The sequence below is a fragment of the Gallus gallus genome, chromosome 5 (assembly GCF_016699485.2).
Source record: "Gallus gallus isolate bGalGal1 chromosome 5, bGalGal1.mat.broiler.GRCg7b, whole genome shotgun sequence".
Classification (NCBI taxonomy): domain Eukaryota; kingdom Metazoa; phylum Chordata; class Aves; order Galliformes; family Phasianidae; genus Gallus; species Gallus gallus.
In genome coordinates this window covers 59,277,474-59,300,454 of record NC_052536.1, presented here as the reverse complement: position 1 = coordinate 59,300,454, position 22,981 = coordinate 59,277,474, and the positions used below count along the sequence as shown (strand labels likewise).

Genomic DNA, 22,981 nt, shown 5'->3' with positions numbered 1-22,981 from the left:
GGTAAGTGGCTCAAATTACCCTTCTCCATGTAAGTCTTAGCCTAAGGTAAACACTTAAATCAGCAGCTGGGAGACAAGCAAATGATTTTCAGTTCATGCTGTAAATCAGCCCTTCACCTGGCTGCTCCAGAAGCAGCAAGCATGCTCAGGCAATTCACACAGGCTAGTGATGCTGATGTCACTACTTCCTACAGAGATGTCACTTCCATGAGAAAGGGATAAATCACATAAGAAAGAGTGTGAATAATAAAGCATTAAAAAAATAAAAACAGTCAAGCAAACAACAACACGAAAAGAGTGCAAGTGTTAAGGGAGCACATTAGTAACTGTCAAGGGCACACCTAAATACTTCCAGAAGAAGGGAGGAGATGGGCAATGGAGCGCATCCTTGACTTAGCTGCTCGGTTTTGTTCAATGAGCAAAGAGGTGGCTGCAGGCCCAGCGGTGCGGGACAGAGGCACTGCACTATGGCTGGGTGCAGCCCGTCTCATCCCATGCACTCCTCACCGAGCAGCTCTGCCGGCCTGAATGCAGTGAGAGTGCACTCACCCAGTGGTGAGCAGGCTGGAAAGATGGCCAGTGCTGATGGAGGCACTTTGAGCTGCGCTCTGCATTCCTCCCCATCCTCCCTGTCCCCCACGCAGCCTGGTGTTGGGGCCACACTGCTGTGCCAACAGGAGGCCTTGTGCCAGTGATGATCATCTGGCTGGCAGCTGTAAAATAAAAAGTGCTGAGAGATATAAACAGCCATTTTGAAAGTCAGGTGCCAATTGGTAGAAATCTTCATTCTATCACAGATGAGATTTTAAAAACAACCCAAAAGATATCAGTGCTTTATTTTACTTCTCTCAGAAAGCAGAGCTGTTAAAGATCAAATAGTGCAATACTGTAATCATAAATATAAATCTAAGTTGGAAACATTTTTAAAAGAAGATTAAAAAAAACCTAAAACCCCCAATGTGCGCATCAGCAACCAAGCATCTATTTCACCTGGCTTACTTTCAGCCAAGGAACCAAGCTGACCTGAGGACCAGACTGCTTCACCATTGCTGGGCAGTGAAGCACATCCGGGGGCAACAAACAAGTCTGTGCTGCCACACACCAACACATGTACTATCGACTTAAATGCAACGCCAACCCACCCTAGATAGTGTTAGAGCTATTTAACTACGGAAGAGGCTTATCCAACAAGCCCTTCCGTGGGCCAGGCTTGCGCACAGCTCTCGTGGAGCCATCGCTGGTGATGGATCGGGTGGGTCCCCGTGGGTCCCCCCCGGGGAGGCTCTCACAGCTCGGAGCCGGGAGGAGCCGCCTGTGCGGTTCTTGTGCAGTGCAACAGCTCCCCCATCTTACAGACTGCAGAACTTAAAATAAAATAATTAAAACCGTGGGAAACCAGCACCAAGGAACCCGACGTACCACGCTGCCTGCCTCCGGAGGGAGCGTTCCCTGAGCCTGATGCCTGCAGCACTCCCATTCCCCGGGCGCTCAGGGGAGGACCCACTCCACGCAGCGCTGCACTGACATTTCCGTCACTGAGACATTGAGCTTTCTTGTAAAGATGAGTAAACACCGCAGTTCCCAAACACTTTTTGATTAGCCACAACAGACTACCATAAAAAGAAGCATTAACTCCCTCTTGCTTTGAAGTTTCAACAGGGATGCTAAACCTTGCAGCCACCCATCCAGTGCTGTTACTGCCACCCTGCACTGCTGTTGGTCTCCTTTAGGGTGTGTACACAGCACACTGCATTAGCACTCAGAGGTGGTTTTGTTTTGTTTTCAATTTTAAGCATTTTGCTCAATCCACAATGATGTCTCCTTAATTTGTCACTTCCCCAGGCTTGCACACAATACCTTAGGAAAGTATTTCTCCTTTCTTGCCCCAGAAGAAGTGCCTGCATGCCCAGCTGCTTGGCAGCACTTCTAACTGATGGCACCTTCTCCAGCTGCAAGGCCAGCGTGGGGTTATGGTGTGAAGCGATGAGGGACAAGCAGCCACTGTGCCCGGGGCTCAGTGGGGCACATGGCTCTGGGGTGCAAGAAGCAGCTGGGCAGCACGACAGGCACAGTACTCATTTGCAGCCTCCAGCACTATGCCCTGCATCTAACCCAATTTAGGGTTAGAATGTTCATCAAAGCAGCTCTGTGTATTATTTGGTATAAAACACTTCTATCTTTATGTCAGCCAAAAAAGATGGTGATGGCCAAGGTGATGGCCATGAGCCAGTAACGTGCCCTCACAGCCCAGAAAGCCAACTGCACCCTGGGCTGCATGAAAAGCAGCGTGGTCAGAGATTGAGGGAGGTGATCCCACCCCTCTGCTCTGCACTGTGAGACCTCACCTGGAGCACTGCATCCAGATGTGGAGTCATCAGTTCAGGGGAGACATGGACCTGTTGGAGTGCATCCAGAGAGAAATGGTTAAATGATTTCAAACTAAAAGATGGGACATTTAAATTGGATATAAGGAAGTTTTTACAATAAGGGCAGTGTGGCACTGCAGTTTGCCCAGAGAAGTGGTGGTGCCTCATCCCTGCAGACACTCAAGGTCAGGGGATGGGCCCTGAGCACTGACAGAGCTGTGGGTATCCCTCTGCGTTGCAGGGGAGGTGGACTGGATGACTTTTAGTGGTTCCTTCAACTCCAGCCATTCTATGCTTCTATGAAATAATTTTAAAATGATACCTATGAAGGGAGAATATAGGCTAAAGAGTCATTCACTCTACCAGAAAGAAGGCATTCATCCTATTCCTGAAGGCTGCAGTAAGACAAAGCTCCCTCAAAGGCTGAGGGGGAAGGGTGGGAGTGGGGGTACAGCGGCTGAGCTGTGACACAGTGGGGGCTCCTCATGGCCATGGGGAGGACCAGACCTATTCAGCAACTCAGGTGAGCAGTGCTTGAATTTGCTCCCACGTGGAAAGAAATGCTGCTGACTGTTCCTGCTTGCCAGCTGTTGGGGTTGCACTCCCTTTGTAACATGCTGTGGAGCTGCACTTGGAGGTGGGCAGCACCGCTGAACTGGAGGCAGAGCACCATACAGCCACCGCTCCTCAGGTCCAAGTCCATGCTCATCACCGCTACTGTGATCTCAGGGAACTGCACGCACCATCTCCTGAAGCTGCAGTGCACGCACATTCCAGCAAGGAGCACCCCAGCACCTCAGGAGCTGCCCTGCTTTCAAACCAAGGCCCTGGGAGCTGGTGCCAGGGAATGACCCCCACGTGGCAGACTGGAGACAAGGCCAGCGGCTGAAGAAATGCTGTGAGCACCTGAGCTTAGCCATCTCTGCTGACACGCTCAGGGTCCTAATGGAAAGTTCCTTGCACCCAGTGGGGACCACAGCCCCACACTTCCCTGCCTCTCAGCACTCTCAGACCCTCTGGGAAAGAGCATTTTTCCCTGGGGATGTTATCAAGGCAGCAGGGCCATTTCAGGCCCATGCCCAGCATGGATTTTGGGCTGGCAGTAGCCCTTGCACAGCCCTGAGAGCAGAGGGTGCAGGATGTTCCTGAAGCTGCCTGTGAGGAGGCAGCCGCTGGGAGGTGCTGTCACAGTTCAGAGCGTGGTTTTGACCTAGTCCTGGTGTTTGTGTTGGATGGTAGGAAAGCACTGCAGCCTCCAGTATGAGCCTGACTCGGAGCAAGCTTCTCCTGTCGCCAAGAAAGTCATACCCAAACATTTGCTTTCTTTCCTAGCACCAGTGTGCAGCTGGCACTGCCGCTGTGCCAGCCCTGCTGCTCCTGGGCCAGAACGGAGTGCCAAGGCAGCAAATGCTGGGAATGAGAGACCTGAGGAGGCTGTCTCATGTGGCAGAGGTCAGCCAAGACTGCAGATGCATTACCACGGAGTGCCTTCCTGTCTGTCTGCTCCCTCCAGGGAGCACACTACTAAGGCTGAGCAGGGCTGAGCATGGGACTGAGGAACAGTGAATGCACTCTCTCCAGTTCTAAAGGACAGCAGTGATAGAACTGAAAATTAGGGATGCAGAAGAAACCCCTGGCAAAGCCAACTTTCTGCTATGGCCTTTCCCTTAGGGGAGCAGAGGAGTCAGTCACTCCCTTCTTTCAGCACTTGCACGTCTCTGCCCCAGTAAAAGCCTGACCCTGATCCATGGAACAGAAGCTGGAGCTTGAAAATGGATAGAGAGCTGCCCTGAGTGCCAATCCTCAGTTCCCAGCCCCAGGCAGCAGTTGCTGGTAGGGCAGAGGTGGCCACTGCTCTGGGAGGGGCAGCCTTTGATGGTCCACAGGCACAAGCTGCGGTGGAAATCTCAAAACAAAGCTCCTTTTCCCCCTTAGAGGTTGCAAGAATTGTGTCCTCAGGCTGCACAGAGATGGGCCTGGGAGCACAGCTGCATTCCCTTTCTTTGCTCACACTGACCCCAGGTGCCAGATCCCAGGGCAGGAAGGTCTCCTGGAGGAAGGTGTGAGGAGCGGTGCTGCAGCTCCCTTCTTCTGGGGCGGCGCTCCCCCCATGTGCATGCCCAGCACAAGGTATCCAAAAGCGTTGCATCCACCCTGGTATGCCCAGCACAATGATGGGCTCTGCCCCACGTGCCCCACAGTAACCCTGGCCCCACGCTGCTCCAGCTGCAGGCAACGTGGGAGCAGGGATAGCCCCAGCCAAGCAGCAGCCACTGCTGTCCCCGCAGGAGGGTGGCTGAGGGGCCAGGGTTCATGGCCAGTGGTGCGGTGCCTCTTTCAAGGCACAGGGTTGCTGCAGGTTGGCAAGCTACAGCGACTCCTCTCCGGGCAGGCAGTGTTTGTTGTGGTGTTCTGCACACCGTGCTGTAACATCGCTGTAATTTTCTGAGAAAACTGGACAAAGGTTTCAAAATGTCAGACGCACACACTGTTAGGATCCCTGGAGACAGGTAACAACCTCTAAAACCCTGAAGTCTCCCGAATTTATTGACCCCAGAGACAACCCAACCTCTCATTTCCGTGTCGGGTTCATCTCCTCCACCCAGCCGCGTGTCGGGGCCGGGGCGGCAGAAGCCCGTTCCGCTCCGCGCAGCTCCGCGCTCGGCTTCCAACGCCGCCTCGAATCCGTGCGTTGCTCCTCCTGGCGCCGCAGCCGCTTCTGCCGGTACCCTCAGCGGAAATGCCGCTCGAAACCTAGACGCGCTCCTGAGCGGTTGCAGCCGTCCGCTCCGCATCGCTCCTCCCGCACCCGCAGCCCGCACACCTCCCGCGGAGCACCGCACCTCCGCCCGACGGGGCCGGGGGTCCCGCGTCCCTCCCGCAGCCCTACCCGCGTCGTGGGCAGGCGGCAGAGGGTCCGGGCTCCCGCTCGGCGCTGCCCCGCCCGGCGGCGCGGTGCCCGGCCCGCGGCACGTCTGCGCGCGGTCGGGCGGCTGCGGCTCAGCCGTGCGTGCGGCGGGGCGGGGAGCACCCGGCTCCCGCGGCCCGCCCCGGCGCGGCGGCGCGGCGCGGGGGAGGCGGCGGCCGCCTCCGTGCTGCAGCGCGCGGCGCCGCTGGCGGGGGCCGGGGCCGGGCGGCAGCGCGCGGCGCGGAGGATGGGCGCAGCGAAGGGCCGGGCCGCCGGCGCCGAGCACCCCGCCCTGCCCCACCGCATCGCGCGGCGCCGCGGCTGCTCCGCCTGAGCGCGCCCGGCGCGGAGCGGCGCGGAGCCGCATGGCCCTGCCGCCCGCCGCCCCTGCGCGCCGCGCGGCCGCCGCGCCGTAGCTGCCCCCGGGGAGGCTCCGCGCCCCCCGCCCCGGCGCGCGGCGTTCCGCAGCGAAGCGCGGAGAGACAGCGCTCGGCGAGGATTCACCTGGCTCGGCTCCACCGCGAGGTCGGCGGGCGCGGAGCGGAGCGGCGCGGGCTGCCCGCGGCGGGGCGATGCGAGCGGGCTCGGAGGGCTGCACCGCTGCGTGCCCCGCGCCCGCGCCGTCCCCCCGCCTCCCGCCCGCCCGGCGCGGTGTGTGCGTGTGTGCATGTGCGCTGCCGCTGCCCGCGCCGGAGCCGGAGCCGGAGCCCAGCCGCCGCGCTCCATGGGGCCGTCCGCGCGGGCTGCCCTGCCCGCCCCGGCCGCCGGCAGCCGCCACCGCGGAGCCGCTCTAGGATGCGGCTGCTGAGCGATGGCACAGGGCAGAGAGGCGGCCAGCCTGCCTGCCGCGAGAGTCTGAAGCCCCGCCGGAGCCCGGCCGCGGCCGCCGCTGCAGGGGAAGCGCTCCGGACGCCGTCTTTCCCTGAGAGGCACCAGGTAATCGCGAAGCCGGCGGCCGTACCCGGCTCCCGCCGCATTGCAGCCACCGTTACTTATTCATGGGGGAAGGGGCGCGGGAGGGCGGCAGTGGCGGGGTCCCGCCCGGCTCCGTGCAGGGCTCGCACCGCGCCGAGACGGGGCCGCCGCCAGAGCCTGGGACGCCCCTCCCGGGAGGGTAGCGGTCGCGGGACTGCGCGGGGCGCGGGTGGGGTGGGCGCCCCGGGCCGGGCCGCGCTCCCATCGCTGCCCGCGGGACGGCGCCGGCGGCCGCCCGCGGCTGGGGGTGCTGCAGGGCCGCGGATGCCGCGGCGGCCGCCGCCCCCTCCGCGCCGCGGCGCGGTGCTGCCGCCGCCTGGGGAGCACCGGCACCGCCGGGCCGGGCCGGGGCTGCGCGGTGCCGCCCGAGCCCTCTGCTGCCGGGGCCGCGGCCGTGCCCGCAGCCCTGCCGTGCGCTCCCGCGGGGGCCTGGCTCGGCTCCTCCGGCTGCGGGGGGTGCTGAACTCCTCCGGAGGGAAGGGACTGGGCGAAGAGAGCTGCGGCTTCCCGGCTCCCTCTTCCTGCCTGCCCTCACCGCGGGAGGCTCTCATCAGTCGCGCCGTCCTGCTGCCCTCGCCCCGGCACACGCCTCTCTCATTGCACCTCTATCCTGGGAGGCTGTCGCTTGTCCCCAGGATCCCAGGATTTGTATTCAGTGCTGTCCCTTCCCCTCCCCTCCTTCTCGTGTGTAGTGAGCGCTCCTAGTCTGCGGGAAAACAAATGTAGGACACAATCAACCTTTTTTTTTTTTTTTTCTGGTGGAAGGTTCCCGTTAGGGGAGACAGCACGGCAGTTGTTGAGGAGCCAGCCGAAACCTTGCAGCCATGTTGATGTCAGGAACAAACAAACCTCCCGATCGCAGGGAGCAGCTGCTGCTGAGGAGGGGGCCATGGTGGGAGGCTGCATGGAGGGGCAGTTCAGTGCTGCCGCACCTGGGGAGTACTGACACAGGTGGGCGAGAAGCTGCCACACAGCCCTTTCTGGTTTTGCTGCTTGCCAGGCACTGGCTTGGCATCAGCACAGGGTCTGCAGCCCACGGCCACTGCCCTCTGTCATTTTCTTCTGTGATACAGGGCAGCAGTATTTCTTCGCCTGCACTGGTGTCTTCTCTCTCTAGCCTGGTCTGTCATGTCTCCAGGGCAGGCACTTTTCATTGCATTGAGCATCTGGAACCGGAGGGCATGTTGGCCTTAGCTGCAGGTGTGAACATCACCTGACCAGCCCCCAAATCAAGGAGGGGAAAGGTGGGAGCTTCCAGCTGGGGCTGTTCTTTCATGGTCTCTGGCTGACTCCCGTGGAGCTTGGAAGCCCAGGTTACCTATGCCTTGCTCATCGTGCTGCTGGTTACTGATCTTTCCCATGCACATTTACATGTCCCCAGAGTAAGGTGGTGTCTGCTCATTCCTTCTGAGAATCCTTGGCTGAATGCTGCATGTCCAGCCCTTTTCAAGTGAAGGTCGACAGACAACAAAGCAGTGGGATGGATGGATCCTTCCTGGGTCATTGGAGCCTTTTGGTGATAGCTGTGTGTCTGAGGGCTGCCACTCCCTTGGGAGGGCTGGGCTGGTTCTGGCAGTACCCATCCTGTTTGCAGCCATCAGTAGAAGCACAGTGCCCTAGGCTGTTGGGGTGGTGTGTGCCTTGTGGTGTGGTGGGGCCTCTGCCTGGTTCCATTAGCTTGGAGTCATCCCCTGGAGCTGTGGGCAGTGTTTGGTCTCCCCTTGGTGTCAGCCCACTGCCACGTGGTGCTGCTGGAATTTGCCCTGGTGGGGCTGTGCTCCAAAACAGGGAGCAGCTAGTCCACTCTGTTGGTCTGAGAGTCAGGTTCAATTTTGCGGGAAGAACCATACCAGAAACTGAATGCTCTGAGTTCCCAAACACCTTTCTGATCTACATTTCTAAATATAAACTGTACTCAAGGGATTATGCATTTGTTTAAATGCATAATAAATGCATTTAAATGTGTTAAGACTGTATCAAAATGCACACCCGAGCTTGCCAGCTAGGCCTCCAGTCACAAACCTTACTAAGAAGCTTCCCACGGCATATTAGCTTGCTTCTCTTCTTTCAGAAAGAGCAGTTACCAGTTTTGTCTTGTCAGTGCAGTCAGTGGAAATAAATCCTGGCTATTTGAGGCATCTAGCATGAGTATGAAGCTGAGCTGATCTACCACTTTTGTGGCTTCCTAAAGCCTACGCAAGTCCAGGAATGGACTCCTTGGGCTCGCCAGTCTCGTCTTTTGTTTATGCTCAAGGAGGTGCAGTGTTATTCAGATGGTTTCCTAGGTGCTGGCTTTGAATTTTTTTGTGTGAAGAGGCTTCTATTTGGCTGCGTCATTATCAATGGTAGTAGATGTTGGCCATAAGGTAGAGGAAGAAGGATAAGGTGTTGTTTGTCCAACCCAAGATGAGACTGATGAGATATGTGGGGCAAAACAGGTGAGAACCCAAAAAGTAATGTGTTGGAACAGCACAGAAAGAAGGAAACAGAGCTTCCCCAGGCAAATCTGTGAGCTGCTCTCACTGCAGGTGCCTTGGTGTACATTTTTTCCCAAAAAGTTCAGAAGATAGGGATGGTGTTCCCATCGGTGTGGTCTGGCAAGCAAAGGTACTTGTAAGCAGTGGGGAGATGGAGTGCCCAAAGGTGTCTGGAGAGCTTGTCCATCTGTTGGGGTGCATGAGGATATGTAAAATGCTGAAGAGCTAATGGCTTTCCACTGTTGATCAATATTTCTTATGCTTTCAGGTGTGGTAACGGGTCTAGTTTAAAAGAACAATCTTTGAATATTCTCTGAGCAAGCAACCCATCCAGAAAATCATGCTAATAGCTTTGTTATTAACAGGCCTGGCAGAATTTGAGCCAAGTAGAAAAGGCTCGTCTAAGTGCTATTGCAGTGTTTGGGGCCAGGCAACTTCCACGCATTAGGAAAGAATTGTACTCCTTTGACCAGACATCACTGACTGTTGTCTATTTATATGCATCTAAATATATCCTCTGCAGACTTCAGGCTCTTAGCTAGTAGTAAAATTACTTTTCAATATTATGCTATTAAAATGTACTTGCTGACACTATTTGATGAGTTTTATGCTAAGAGATATGTGTGTGTGTTTAAAATAAAAATTGTTCTGGAAGTAGTTACCTGAAATGCTTTGGAAGTAAAAGCATGTTGTTGGTGCAGATGGAGAGCAAAAAGAAATATGGTTGAACCAAAGCAGTACTGGAGGCATACTCAAGCCTCTAAGGCCAAGTCCGAACCACTACAGGCTTTTGTTTCTTAAAAGTGAGCCACTCCCTCCATAAATATATATAAAATGACTGTGTACTTTGCAATGAAATGGGAAGATTTGCTTCTGATTAGTCAGATATACCTTTTGGTACTCTGAAGTTTGAGACATCATTTTGGAAACATACCCTGGAAGAAGCCCCCTTCTTGCCTGTTGCAGGTGTGCAGCAGGCCCAGGCAGCCAGCCAGTGTTCTTCAGTGGTGCTCCAGCTGGGGCCACCCCTCATCCACAACAGCGCTTGAGGGGAGGACCCACCTGCGCTTGGCAGCAGGGAAGCTGATAGAGAGGAGCGTGGGATTCTCCTGCCCAGGTTAACTGATCTGTCAGCTCCCGAGGTCTGGGTGAGTGGGAGCTGTGTTGCATGCTGCCCCAAGGGGACGGACCAGGAAGTAACTGCTAGTGGAGGGGCTGATCTCTCTTCATGCTGTGGTGCAGTAGTATTTGCTGTCCAGGTAGTGTTATGGAACTGGCAGTACAGACCCAGGGGTAAAAGATGATACCCTAGTTCCAGGCTATCATAAATATTCCCAGTTAACCCTGCTGCAGAAGAGGTTGCATTGGCAATTCTGTGTCCATGTGTGCATTTCTCTGGTGCTAGTAGGGCTCCTGAAGATGTTTGGAAACTTACGATATGCTTCCAGAAAAGAAACAGGATCCCTCTATGGGTTGTAGTCATCATGGCAGTGTCTGTCCGACTGGCCTTCAGCCTATGATGTAATAGTAATAGTAATTTTCTGTGGCATCTCTTGCTTGTGGTTCTTGGGGAACTAAGAAAACCTGTAGAGGAATTGAGAGCAGTTGGTATCCATAAGCTGTTGAGGTGGGCCGTGGAGAAGTTAAATGCACGGTTCTCAGAAAAGGTCTCAAGTCTGGTGTTTGGTCCCCTGATGCCCAGGGACAGGCACTGTGCCATCTTCAGCCCCTTGAATCGTAGAATGGTTTGGGTTGGAAGGGCTCTTAGTCATCATCTAGTTCTAATAGTAACATCTTTTGCTAAATCACGTTGCCCAGAGCCCCATCCAGCCTGGCCTTGAACACCTCCAGGGATGGGGCATCCATAGCTTCTCTGGGCAGCCTGTGCAGTGGCCTTACTACGGTTATAGGTGGACAATCTGAGATCTAGACTGTGTTAGCCGGAGGAGTTCAGTGCCCTGCCATGGATTAGGGGCATGGATTTCAATGTCAGCTGTCTTAGCTGCCAAATCATTCTGTCATTTAGAAGGGTGTAAAGAAGTCTGTGGCGCCTAAAGGGAGTAAGACCTAGGGGAAGGTCTGTGTCTGAGTGCTTGTCGAGGTACTGCCTGGTGCAGAGGAGGATGGCAGCACTAGTCACAGGGCTTCGTTCCACTGTGCCTCCCTTGCTGGCTGTATGCTGACTGTGGCTTGGGGCTGGTGCTGTTCTGCTGGCCTAAGCTGGTGTAGCAGCTCTCATGTTCTTGTGGGTTAAATCACTCTACAGATAATGTTTGTCCTGAGCAGGCTGAATAATGCAAAAGGTGATTTGTCAAATGGCTAATTCAGTGGCTAATGGGAAACCTCAGTGAAGGCCTCTTTAATTGCATAGCATGGGGCCAGCAAACTCTGAGTGCTTGTAGCTGATTCCCAGAGCTGCAAAACCTGTGTCTGATGCTTTATTTTTGAGGTTGCTCTTCCAGCTAAGTTTCTCAACAAGAACTCTCACACACGATTAGCTGACTTTAAAGTTGAATGCCTTTTTTTTTTCCCCGTGAAGTTTTTTGTTGTTGTTGTTGTTGTTGTTCAAGTTTCTCTGTCAAGATCATGTTGGATTGTTGGTTTTGTTGTTGTTGTTTTGTTTTATTATAGAGACAGATAAAACTGTTTTCGTTGCCAAAGCACTGGTATGTTGCCAGGTATCTGGTATTCCCTGAGTTTATAATTCCTCGTTCTGCAGTCTCTGTGCCTGTCTGAGGGACACAGAGAGACCAGAGGCCTGAGCTGGATAGGAGAGGCCGTGGCAGGAGGTGCGACAGCTCAGTACCTGCTGCAGGAGGAAGGCTGACCACCAGCGATACAGCAGTAAGGAGAAGGCATGCAAGTACACAACAGCATGGTAGAAAAAGTCAGTTAGATAGGAAACCCAGAAAGGTGTCAGTGCTGCTGATCCAGAATTCAGACATGGGATTTCTTTAACAACACTGAAAAGTAAAGCAGAGATTTTCTGCTATGCGTGGGTGAGATGTGAATTGAGTTTCGTCCAGGCTTTAGCCAGGGTTGTGAGTTTACCCACTGCATGAAGTCTCCACCCCAGCAAAGAAAGATACGTTCAGTCGGCAGTGCTGCAGTAAGCGGCGTTGTTTTTGTGTCGCCACGCGCGGGCCGCGGAGCTCCGGGCCGGGCCGCTGTCCGTGGTGCTGAAAGGCAGAGGAGCTGCGGAGACGCGGCGGGCCGCCCTCGGCCGGGCTGAGGGGAAAAGGTGAGGGTAATGCCAGCCGAAACTCTATTCTGGTGGTGGTGGCCGAAGCACAGCTGCGCAGTGACCCTGCAGGCTTGGGTCAGACAGGGCTGGAGACATGGTGTACGTGGATGCTTTCCTCACAGTGCAGCTTGTACAGATGGGTTGGGTTATGGGTTCCTGTGAAGGTTTCTATGCACAACCCAGTGTTGTACTGCAACTCCATGACTCACCATTGTGCCTTGGCTCTGTGCATGCCCTGTTAGAGTGGGTCCAGAGAAGGCCATGAGGATGCTTCTGGAGCACCTCTTCTATGAAGACAGATGATGGAGCTGGGGGTGTTCAGCCTGGAGAAGAAAAGGCTCCATGGAGAACTCATTGTGGCTTTCCAGTATTTAAAGGTGGCCTACAAGAAAGTTCAAGAGGGACACTAATAGGAGCTGTAGTGATAAGACAAGAGAGAACAGTTTTAAAGTGTTTAAACTGACTAGATTTGGGTTAGGTATTAAGGGGACATTATTTACTCTGCATTTCTGTGGTTCTGCTCAGACTGTGGTGAGGCCCTGGCACAGGCTGACCAGAGAAGCTGTGAGTGCCCCATCTCTGGAGGTGCTCAAGGCCAGGCTGGATGGGGCCCTGGGCAGCCTGATCCAGTGGGAGATGTTCTTGATCACAGTAGGGGGTTGGAATTAGATGGCCTTCAAGGTCCCTCTCAACCTAAGTTTTTGCGTGATTCTGTGATTCTGCTTATGGGAGAAACTTTGGGAAGGGACAGTCATGGAAAGAGCTCTTTGGGCTGCTTGTCTTTTGGTGCCCTGGCTGTAGCAGTGATGGTTTGGGCTGCTCCAAACAAATGTGTCTCTGTCACCAAGAATGTGGCAATGGCTGCAATTTGGCAGTCTGTTGTGAGAGTACAGTCTCCTTTCCAGTTATTCCTTATTCTCTTGCATGGACCCCTCACTCTGACTCCCGGTGAACATCACTGATGCCTCACTTGTGCTTCCTCATCTCTGTATCCCTATGGCTACAAGCAGCAAGAAACCCTCCTGTTAGGGTCTAGTGGAAGTACCCATGGAGATACGGTTATTCCCCTGAAGTGTGACTTTGATTGTCCCTGACAAAGAGGTTTGTTGATGTTACTGATCAGAGAAAGATGTTTCGGCTCATCATTTGTTGAAAATGAGGACATGCATTTATGTGGCAACAGGTAGCTACTGTGCCCCTGCTGCTGCCCTTCCTGCAGTGAGCAGCCATCAGTAGCTCATTGTATGTGGCTGTTCAGTCCAGCTTCCACAACTGTGGTTCCAATTAAAAGTTTCAGAGCAATACTTCTGTCTTATTCTGATGGCAGAATGGAGTCTTTTATTATTTTGTATTATTTATTTGTTTATTACATTTTCAGAAATCTTTAGCACTCTAGTGTGCAATTCTCATACTCCAGCTCCAAAAAAAAACCAGAATACTTCTACTGGAACTAAGTTAGATTATGCTGGTGTCAGAGCTGAGCAAGGTTTCTTGTCCTGTTGCACCCTTCACTGAGGTGCAGTGCCTCAGCAGCATCATCCATCTTCCAGACTGGTGTTCATGCATAATACGATTGGGGTAGTTAGGGCTGTGCACTGGGCTGGAGAAAGCAAATGCCTAGGGGGTTGTCTGGCTCTGGGCCCCACTGGCTGCTGTTAGCCTTGTTACTACAGGGACATAAGGTCATGCTTAACTGTATTGGAGGTGCAGCATTCCCTGCACGACTGTGTTTTTGTGGCAACAAGCCTGGTGCTCTGCTGGAGTGCAGCATGGGACTGGCATCTGCCCTGGGCAGCAGCACACAAAGAGTTTCCTGAACCTCTTCTGCAATGGAGAATCTCCTAGAAACAGTGCAAGAGTTGTGCATGCTGTGAAATATTGGTCTTTAAAAATAAATCACAGTGCCATGCAGTGTGGGGTGATTTACAGTAATATACATCTCTGCAGAGGCTGCCACCTTAAGAGGAGTTTTCATTTCTTCAAATGGTGGTCTTATTAAATGAGTGTTGGCCCTTAGCATAGAATCTGGAGGAGCAATGACTTATTCTTGGCCCTGTGGGGGTACAGGTACAGTGAGGGATGTGTGCAAGACAAACATGTGCCACCTGTCCTGGTGGCACTGATGTGACCTGGGACCATGGTCTCGGCCCTTCGCCATGGCTGTGCTCACTCTGGTCTCAGGTCCCAGGGCAATGAGTATAAGGGAGGAAAGGGGCAATGCTGGCTGCTTGCTGCCAGCTTGACCCTTTCTGAGGCACCAGAGACCTCTTCTATGGATGTCAGATGGTGGATACTAGGATCACCTGCTGAACTCATCCCTGCCCCACTGCCATTGTGGGGCTTAGAGCCCTACTCTGGATGCAGCACCACCCAGGGCACCACCATGAGTGCAGGAGTTGTGCTACAAGGCGTTAGTCCTTGTGGCGTGGTGCAGGGGCTTTGCTTGCTCAGCTGTAAGTAAACAAGCTGAGTGCACTACAGTTTGCTTTTGTGTTCCAATGGCCTGACCTATAGATACTTTGATGCAGTTGTTGAAAGGAGGTTGCTTCCCTCAGGGCTCACATTTCTGTTGTATTCATTATTGCCCATTACTGCCCTGGGTCAGACACTCTGTTCCTGACTTATTTTATTTAAGAAGGCAGTCTTCAAGCAAACACCTTCTGTGTGAAGAAGCAACCCCCATGTTCTTCCTTGCTAATAGAAGGGAAACATGATATATACCATGGAAAAAGGCAGAGTAGATAAAGATGAGTAGTTACAGCTGGCTGCTCGATACAAATGACAGTTGTATGAATTTCTATGGGAAGTTAGGAAAATAGTTTCTAAATGAGTGTTCCTAGGGTAGCCTTGTGAAATACATAAAAATGAGTAAAAGACAAACTGCTTAGGAAAATGTCCTTTGATTACTTACATTGATGAGCCACGTGATTGTTGTTAGCTCTTTTTGAGTACTGCAGCCTTGCGCCATTCACATCCGTCGTGCTGTTGTCTTCCATGGGAGGACACAGGCAGTTGAGCTTGACACGCTTAATTTAGTCTAAGAAGCATTCAAGAAGGCTGTGTACAGGCGGTGCGACTGTATTTGGTGTGCAGTGGAAAGTTAAAATAATGACAAGAAAGAAATGACAATAATTAGGAGTAAAATTCTGGCTGGCAGAAAGAGAGGTTCTTGGAATGCAGACACCCTCCTTGTTGACTGAGATTCAGGCCGCAGATGAAATCAGATACCCAGATGGTTCCCTGACAGTCAGTAATGCTTTCCTGATTTATACTGAGAATGTGAAGGGAGCTGAGGAGAGTGAAGGGCACAGGAGTTACAATTACTGCATAAATCAGAAGAATCGGGCTCTGAGGGTACGTTGTGTTTCTCCTGTGTTTCTCCTTTGCTGCTGGACACAGAATCCAGCCTAAATTGTCTCTGTAGGGCAGCGGTGCATTCTGTGTTGGACTGCATCCCCGTAGCTCATAGGCCATGTCAGCCCATGGGAACACAGCCTGCTGCTGTGGGCTGCATCCTCTTCAGCTCCTGTTGTGACCAGCAGTGCAGGGATTGCAAGTAGTGCTGGGTATGGAGGTGTGAAAGTAGATTTTTTGCATTGGAGGGCTGATTCTGACCTCATTTTGGTTTGTGTTTACACTGGTGAGTGGTAGGGGGCAACAGGAGGGCATTTCCCAGGTGACACACTGAGTGGGTAGGGACGTGATGTCCGTGCTGTGTGTGTCTGGGGGATTGTGTTGGGCTAGTGTTGGTAGGGCTTGATGGACAGGATGGGGACAGAGACTGGAACACATTTGAGTGTGGCTGAGCATGCTGTCCCATCGCCATTCCTGGGAACAGCTCTGGGTGCTGTCTTGCTCCAGTTTATTGGAGGGAGATGACGTTCTTTGATGTGTGTATATCCAGCATGAGATTAAGAAACAACGGTTCAAATTTTGGTCCAACCAGTTTATTGCAAATCCGAGTCGTTCAGGGAGATAGGGAAGGGGAGAAGGGCGATAGAAAAAGATAGGAAATAGAAGCAAGGAGTCTGTATAGGAAGCAAGAGGGAGATAGTCACCACCATGGTCCAACATGGTTCGTAGTTCAGTCATTGATCTTCAGTAGTGGTGGGTCGTCGGGTGTTCTGTTGACGATGGTGTCCATGGCAACGACGACGATGGCAGTACAAACTTATTTGTAAGTCCAAAGTGGTCAAGTCAGCTCTCTTTTGAGTGGCAGCTCGAATCTGAAGTGCTTGAGTCAGCTCTCCTTGGAGTGGCAGCTACTGGCTCTGGAATCTCAGCAGAAATTCCTTTGTTATCATCTTCTGGGCCTTGCCAGCAGATAGGAGGGAGCTGGGATGCCCATCTGCATCCTGTTTTTCACAGGGCACAATGGTGTCGTTCCCCAATTTTCCCACACCAAGCGGGGGCTATTAGGCCAGATCTTCCGCCAGTAAACACTCCTGAGCACTCTTCCGGAGGCAAGCAGCTCTGGAGGAAGGTGCTTTCAAATGTCAAAGTGATGTTGATTGTCACACAGTAGCACTCATCATTTGCCACCTCCATAAATCAGTTAAGAGTCTTATCACAAGAAATACCTCAGGAAGCAAGCTTTGAGACAGAAGACAAAGAAGGGTTCTCACAGGTGCCCATGGTGGAACAGCCCTGCAGTGGGGGATTCTCTGGGTGGAGCTAGGTGCTGTGGTGCAGGTGCAGGCTTGCTCACGTGCAGACTTAGCCCAGGCTGGGAGATGCTGTGACACTCCTTATCTCTGTAGCTCAGAAACGCAGTGCTTAGGGCATCCTGATGGATTTGTGACACTCCCTGTGGGACTTGGTGCTCATAAACCAATTAAAGGATTACATCGTTATAATGTGGAGAGTACTCTTTGTTTATTAAGTAATGGAGGTATAATTCAATTAGTGAAAGGCCGACCTGCTGATGTCAAGATGTGGATGCCAGCCAGGTCAGAGTCTTGAGCTCTGCATTCCAGCTCAGCGGCAGTCTGCCTTCTGGCTTCTAGACCAAACTGGCAAAAGCTTGAAGGGAATAATCGCACCTTGCGAAAGCCTGGGCCTTGCAGCACAGGAGGCACACAGGGTAAAATAAATGGGACCCTGGCAGTGAGCCATTCCCCTGCCAGGGTAAGAAATGCAAAAGGTGCCTGCTGCTGAGCTGGGTCTAGCATTACTGCTGGGACACCAAAGCCCAGCACAGGGATTTCTGCAGCTGGGAACAGAGCGTGTTTCTGTCCGGGCACTCTGTGGTGTACTATATCATAAAATCCTGCAGAAGAAGCCTGGCACAGGGAAAAAGCGTGCACTTTTTTGGGTGAAAGGGGAAATGAATCCTGATTTTCCAGCTGCTGCAAGGCCTTTGTGTGGTAACCATGGCAACTAGGCTTCAAAGACAAAGGGTTAGGGTACAGGTTTCCCAACTTCTTCATCAAGAGAGACAGAGTCCTTCCAATGCTGTCATTTCAATACCATCCCTCCAACACTGTCTCTCCAATGCTGTCCTTCCAACACTGTCTATGCAACATTGTCCTAACAACACCATCCTTCCGATGCCATCCTTCCAGGACCTGAAGGGGCCTACAGGAAAGCTGTGGAGGGGCTTTTGATAAGGGCAGATAGTGACAGGATGAGGGGAAATGGTTTTAAACTGGAAGAGGGCAGATTTAGACTAGGTATTAGGAAGAAATTCTTTACTGTGAAGGTGATGAGACACTGGAACAGGTTGCTCAGCGACATTATGGCATGCCTCCCTGGAAGCACCCAAGGCCAGGCTGGATGGGACTGTGAGCAACCTGTGCTAGGGGGAGGTGTCCCTGCCTATAGCAGGGGGAGAGTGGTGAGGTGCTGGAACAACTGCCCAGAGAGGCTGTGGATGCCCCGTCCTTGGAGGTGTTCAAGGCCAGGTTGGATGGAGCCCTGGGCAACCTGGTCTGGTATTAAATGTGGAGGTTGGTGGCCCTGTCTGTGGTGGGGGGTTGGAGCTTCATGATCCTTGAGGTCCCTTCCAACCCGGGCCATTCTGTGATTCTGTGATTCTGTCCCTTCCAACCCAAACCATTCTATGACTCCATTCTATGATCCTTCCATCCTGCCATCCTTCCAATGCTGTCCTTCCAACACCATCTTCACAGTGCCATCCTTCCAGTGCCATTCTTCCAATGCTGTTCCCATGCGATGATGCTGCAGGAGCAGTGAGGGCCCGTGCAGCCCCAGCCCAATGGGGTCTCCTTTCCAGCCCTGTCTGGCGCAGGACCCTGGGTGCTCAGCCCCTACTCTCAGCAGCCTGGTGTTCCTGCTGTATTCATGTGCTCTTGTAGTGCTTGAAATGTTGCACACCTCCCTCTGCACCGCTGCTCTCACAGAAGCTCCAGCAACTTCTACAAATCCTTCCCAAAACTGTAAGATTGAGCCTGTTTGCTTAGAGGGCAAAAGTGGAAGCTTGGGATCTCCATGGTCTGTCACAGCTTAGCAGCTCTTCCCTGGTGCTTAGTGTGAGTTGTCACAGGCTGGCACTGCTCAGCTCTCGGGACACTTTTTATTTTATTGTCGTGCTGCAATGTCTTATTTTCTATTTACCTGTGCCCTGTTGCTTCCCTTTAAAACTTGCAGTTAGTTAAGGCTGTAACTTTGGCATGACATTCATTCCTATAAAATACTTTGTACGCTAATACGGTACAATCACGTTGCACTGAGATGGTATCTAAATACTTCTAAATGTCACTCCGTGTTGATGCATGGATGCTGTTTCATCAGGAAATTAATTGCAAATACAACACCTTTGGGCATCCTGGAACAACAGTCTCTGCAGTGCTCCCTATTACCAACCGGTGCTTGCATGGAAAAGATAATGGCATATGAAGGAGTTAATGACAGTTGGAGGGGTTGAGGGGAAGGAGGATATCTTTTACAGATTAACACAGGGGAAGAAAACAATGGAAGGAAAATCAGTTCCTCCACAAATGAGGACAGGAATGGAAACTACAACCTGCCTACAGAGCCAACGTGATTTGAAGTTGGCTTTATCTCTTGGTAGTGTTGGCTTCATCTCTGCAGTATCACAGCAGCAGCCCCCACCAGACCCAGCTGTGGAGCTGCCTATGCCTGGTGTCCAGGTTCAGTGTGCCTCATCCTGCTCTGTGCAGTGCTTCACCCTGTCCCATGGGCTGGGGCCATCTGCATGGGCACATCCTGCCATGGGACAACAGAGGCTTGGCCACTGTCCGTGATGCTGTGCTTTGATCTGTCTGCAGGCTGAGTAGGGAGGAGTAGTGCTCGTGCTGCTGGCCTATAACAGGCAGGGTGGAGGAGCAGGCAGGCAGAGCAGTGCTGTCCACAGGCAGTGAGCACATCTTGTGGGTGCTCAGTGTGCAGCCCAGCATGTGCACAGTGCAGCCTTTCTCAATTGAAGCTGTGGTCAGGTCATGGCTGCTGGTAGGTTCTGCTCAAGTGCTGATGCTCATATCCCATGCAGTGCCCATTTTTCAGATTATATCAGTGGATTCTGCCTGTTATCACTGAGGACATAGCCCTTCTGCCTCTGCTGTTTCATTAGATTTGGCTACTGAGGGACACCAGGCTTCCAAATGGAATTGCTTTGCTTTGCAAAAGGTCTTTTCCGATATATTTCCAGCTGTGCTGTAGTGGGTGCATGTGCTGAGAGTGTCAAATGTCAGAAGGAAATTGCACATAAAGATAGCTGTTTACACTGAAAAGATGCAATAAGGATGGCCAGATCTCATTCAGAGATTGAGTAGAAGGCTGACGTGGTATCACAAGGAGATACTGCTTTTGGGATTTGTTTGTTTGTTTGTTTTTTGTACATATGTAAATGAGAGTTTAACTGATTGCAAATAGCAAAGCAGCACATTTCCTTAATTTAAATGGGTAGAATAGAGTGAAGCATTGCTATATTCCTTCCTGGTGCTGTGGGCTGTCTCACGCTGTGGCTCCACTGCCCTGCACTGTGTGAAACTCATTTCCCATACGCTGTCATCTTCAGATGATATCTGTCAGATGGGGTTGTGCTCTGCCATGTACTGGTTCTCATATCTTCAGCACATCACTGAGCTCCCCTGGCCTCTGCTGTGCCATGGAGAGGATGCAGCCAGTCATGCAGTTCTGGTGTGGCTGCTTGCTCACAAGCATTGCCATCAGCACTCAGCTGAGGCCTGGATCCCCGAGAAGGCCGTGGTGAGGTTGGAGTCAGGGCAGGGGCAGTGGTTGCAGCACAGGATCCCAGGGATTTTCTGCCTTTGGATTAAAAAGAGTAATTTCTTGCCTTAGGGGCATCTCTCCTGAGAATAGCAGGTTCCACTCCTTTACCTGGGTGATGTCCTAGCAGCTGCTGTCTCTGCTGTTTCTAACCATACTGTTTGTGGTTGCTGCTTTCCCAGCATCTTCCACATGGTACCAGCATGTAGTGCTGTACCAGCAGGCAATGCTGGAGATGCTGTTGCTGTCTCCAGGCTCACCACCAGCAGGGGGCTGCTGGGGTGCTACCCGTGCTACTCCCCCACCAGCACTGTCAGAGCTGAGCAGGTCCCAGTGCTGATGGATGTGGCACGTCGCACAGCTGCTGCTGTGGGTCAAGGCATCGCTGGGAACTGCTGGGTCCTGGGAGCAACATGGCTGCTTGTGGTAGCACCTGAGAAAGCCTGTTGTGCTGCAGCCAGTAGTCACATATCCCCATTAAATCCCCACACCTCCAGTTGCTGTGGCCTCACAATCCCATGCAGCAAAGTGCATGGAGTTGCCACAGTGCAGAGGAGCTGTGGTGTACAACAGCCATGGTGCAGAGGAGTTGTGGTGCAGCTGTGGTGCATCAGATCTGTGTGCAGCCATGGTGCAGTGGAGCTGCACTGCAGGAGAGCTGTGGTGCAGCAGAGTTGTGATGCAGACAAGCCATGGTGCAGTGGAACTGTTGTGCTGTTGTGCAGTGGAGCAGTGATGTTGCAGAGCAGCCGTGGTGCAGTGGAACTGTGTTGCAGAGCAGACGTGGTGCAGCAGAGCTGCGATGCAGAACAGGCATGGTGCAGCGGAGCTGTGGAGCAGACATGGTGCAGCAGAGTCATGGTACAGAGCAGTCATGCCTGACTGCTAGACGTGGGAGTGAGAGAGACTGGGGGTGGCTTCCCCTGCTGCTGCACACCAGTGCCGGTCAGCTCCCTGGGAGGTGACATTTAAAAGCAGCACCCACATTCTGTCTGATGAGAAGATAAGCCAGGAAGTTTCTGTGCACAGAGACTCAATCTCTCACAGCGCAGTGGAGTGGCAGAGGCAGAGAGATGGAGCCCTCCAACAGATGTGCAGTGCTGATCTGCGGCTGGGCTGTGTCCATAGTTTGGAGACTTGCAGTCTCAAAATACATACGCTGATGTAGAGCTGCAGAGGAGCACTCACACACTGGAGTCCCACCGTGGCCAGTGTTGCACACAGAAGTGCCGCTCTGCAGAGCTTCCAGTCAGACGCATGCAGTTGGCACATGAGTAATGTCTGGATGGGAGCAGCCCTGAAGCAGCACCCAGACCTGCAGAGTGCTTCAGAGTCTGTGGCAGCTTGGAGGGGTACAGCTGTGGGTTGGTCCGGCCAGGAAGGAGCTCGTCTTCCTCCCACACTGCAGCATCCAACCAGTAGCTGGGCAGCAGTGTAGCTGCATTGCTTACCACAAAAAGTCTCTGATGTGCAAAATGTGCAATCCTGACAGGAAAGCATAACTACAATATATAGAAGGCATATATCTTTCCAAAGACATAAAAGCCCTGTTTCTGGGAGAGCTGTAGCAACATATTCACAAAATCAGTACTTCTGAGTGGCAAAATAAGTTGGAAATGATTTCCAGCCATGGGAGCACTGAAGTGCTGCCGTGGTCTAATGTGTCCCCGCACTGGAACTCTAAAATACTCAATTTTTCTCCATCTTTCTCCCTCTTATTTTTAATTATAAAATTAAACAAGAAGACTAGAAAGAGGAACAAAAAGAGATGGAAAAGTGAGAACTTTGATAGCAAGACTGGAAATTAAAGCAAGAAAGTTTTGGATTCTTTAAAATAGGACTTGATTTTCAGGAAAAGGCTTTTTATTACAAGAAAGTCAATTAGCTTCAGTTCTTTGCAGCAAAAAAAATCAGTGTATGTATTTGTATATCTTGAAGCCTTCAGTGCAGTGGGAGTGATAAGGACGGACCAGCAGTGTTACTTTTGCATTTCTGTTGCTTTCTTTAGAACAGTAAAAGGAGAAAACAGCAATCAGCATTAGCAGTTGTAACACTGGCAAATGATTGCAGTACATTCATGGTAGCTGTGGGGAACGATGCATTCACACTATTCCAAAATGCAGCTTTGTGTCTGTGCCTCTGCACGTGCTATGCTGGAGATGGTCAGCATCGCCATATTACAAGGGGGTGGAAGCTCTCCTCTCCTGAGCATTTCTTCACCTTGGTCTGGGGTCCTTGCCTTTCCAAGGTTTCTTCTGTGACTGATGCTCTCAGTGTCTCTCTAGCCCCCAGTGTGTGGACCTGCACACTGCCCTGTTTCAGGGACATTGCAGCACCCACATGCACCCATCAGCTTCAAGGTGAGGCTTCTGCAGTGCTTCCACAGCACCCTGTGACTGTGTGCATTGGAACCTTGCAACATGAGGCTGGGGTGAGCAGTGCCCTCTGCTCTTGTATGGAGCATGGCTGGTCTCTGCAGACAGAGCAGCCTTCAGGTATCCTTGGATGAGCACAGGCACAAGCTGGGGCCGCGCTGTCTGAGAGCCTGGGTCTTACTGCTGCCTTTGTGGGAAGGGGTGGCTGGAGGTACCTCCAGGACAGGCTGGAAGAGCCAAGGACCTGCTGGAAAGGAGCTCTGTGGAGAAGAACTGGGATGTCCTAGTTGTCAGCAGGGTGACCATGAACCAGCAGTGTGCCCTGGTAGCCAAGAAGGCCATTGGTACCCTGGGGTGAATTGCACAGAGCATGGCCAGCAGAGCAAGGGGGTTTCTCCCATTCTCCACTCTGCTCTGCACTGAGG

General features: G+C 52.6%; 1 protein-coding gene across 2 annotated transcripts in view; it reads left to right on the top strand.

Annotated features, from left to right (window-relative positions):
- The first annotated feature begins 5,355 nt into the window (after nt 1-5,355).
- LRFN5 (leucine rich repeat and fibronectin type III domain containing 5) overlaps nt 5,356-22,981 on the top strand; it is a 47,273-nt gene continuing 29,647 nt past the window's right edge. For both annotated transcript variants that reach the window (XR_005860205.2, XM_421485.7), the window contains exon 1: nt 5,356-6,210. The gene's annotated coding sequence lies outside the window, so the exon portion shown is untranslated. The remainder of the gene's footprint in view (nt 6,211-22,981) is intronic.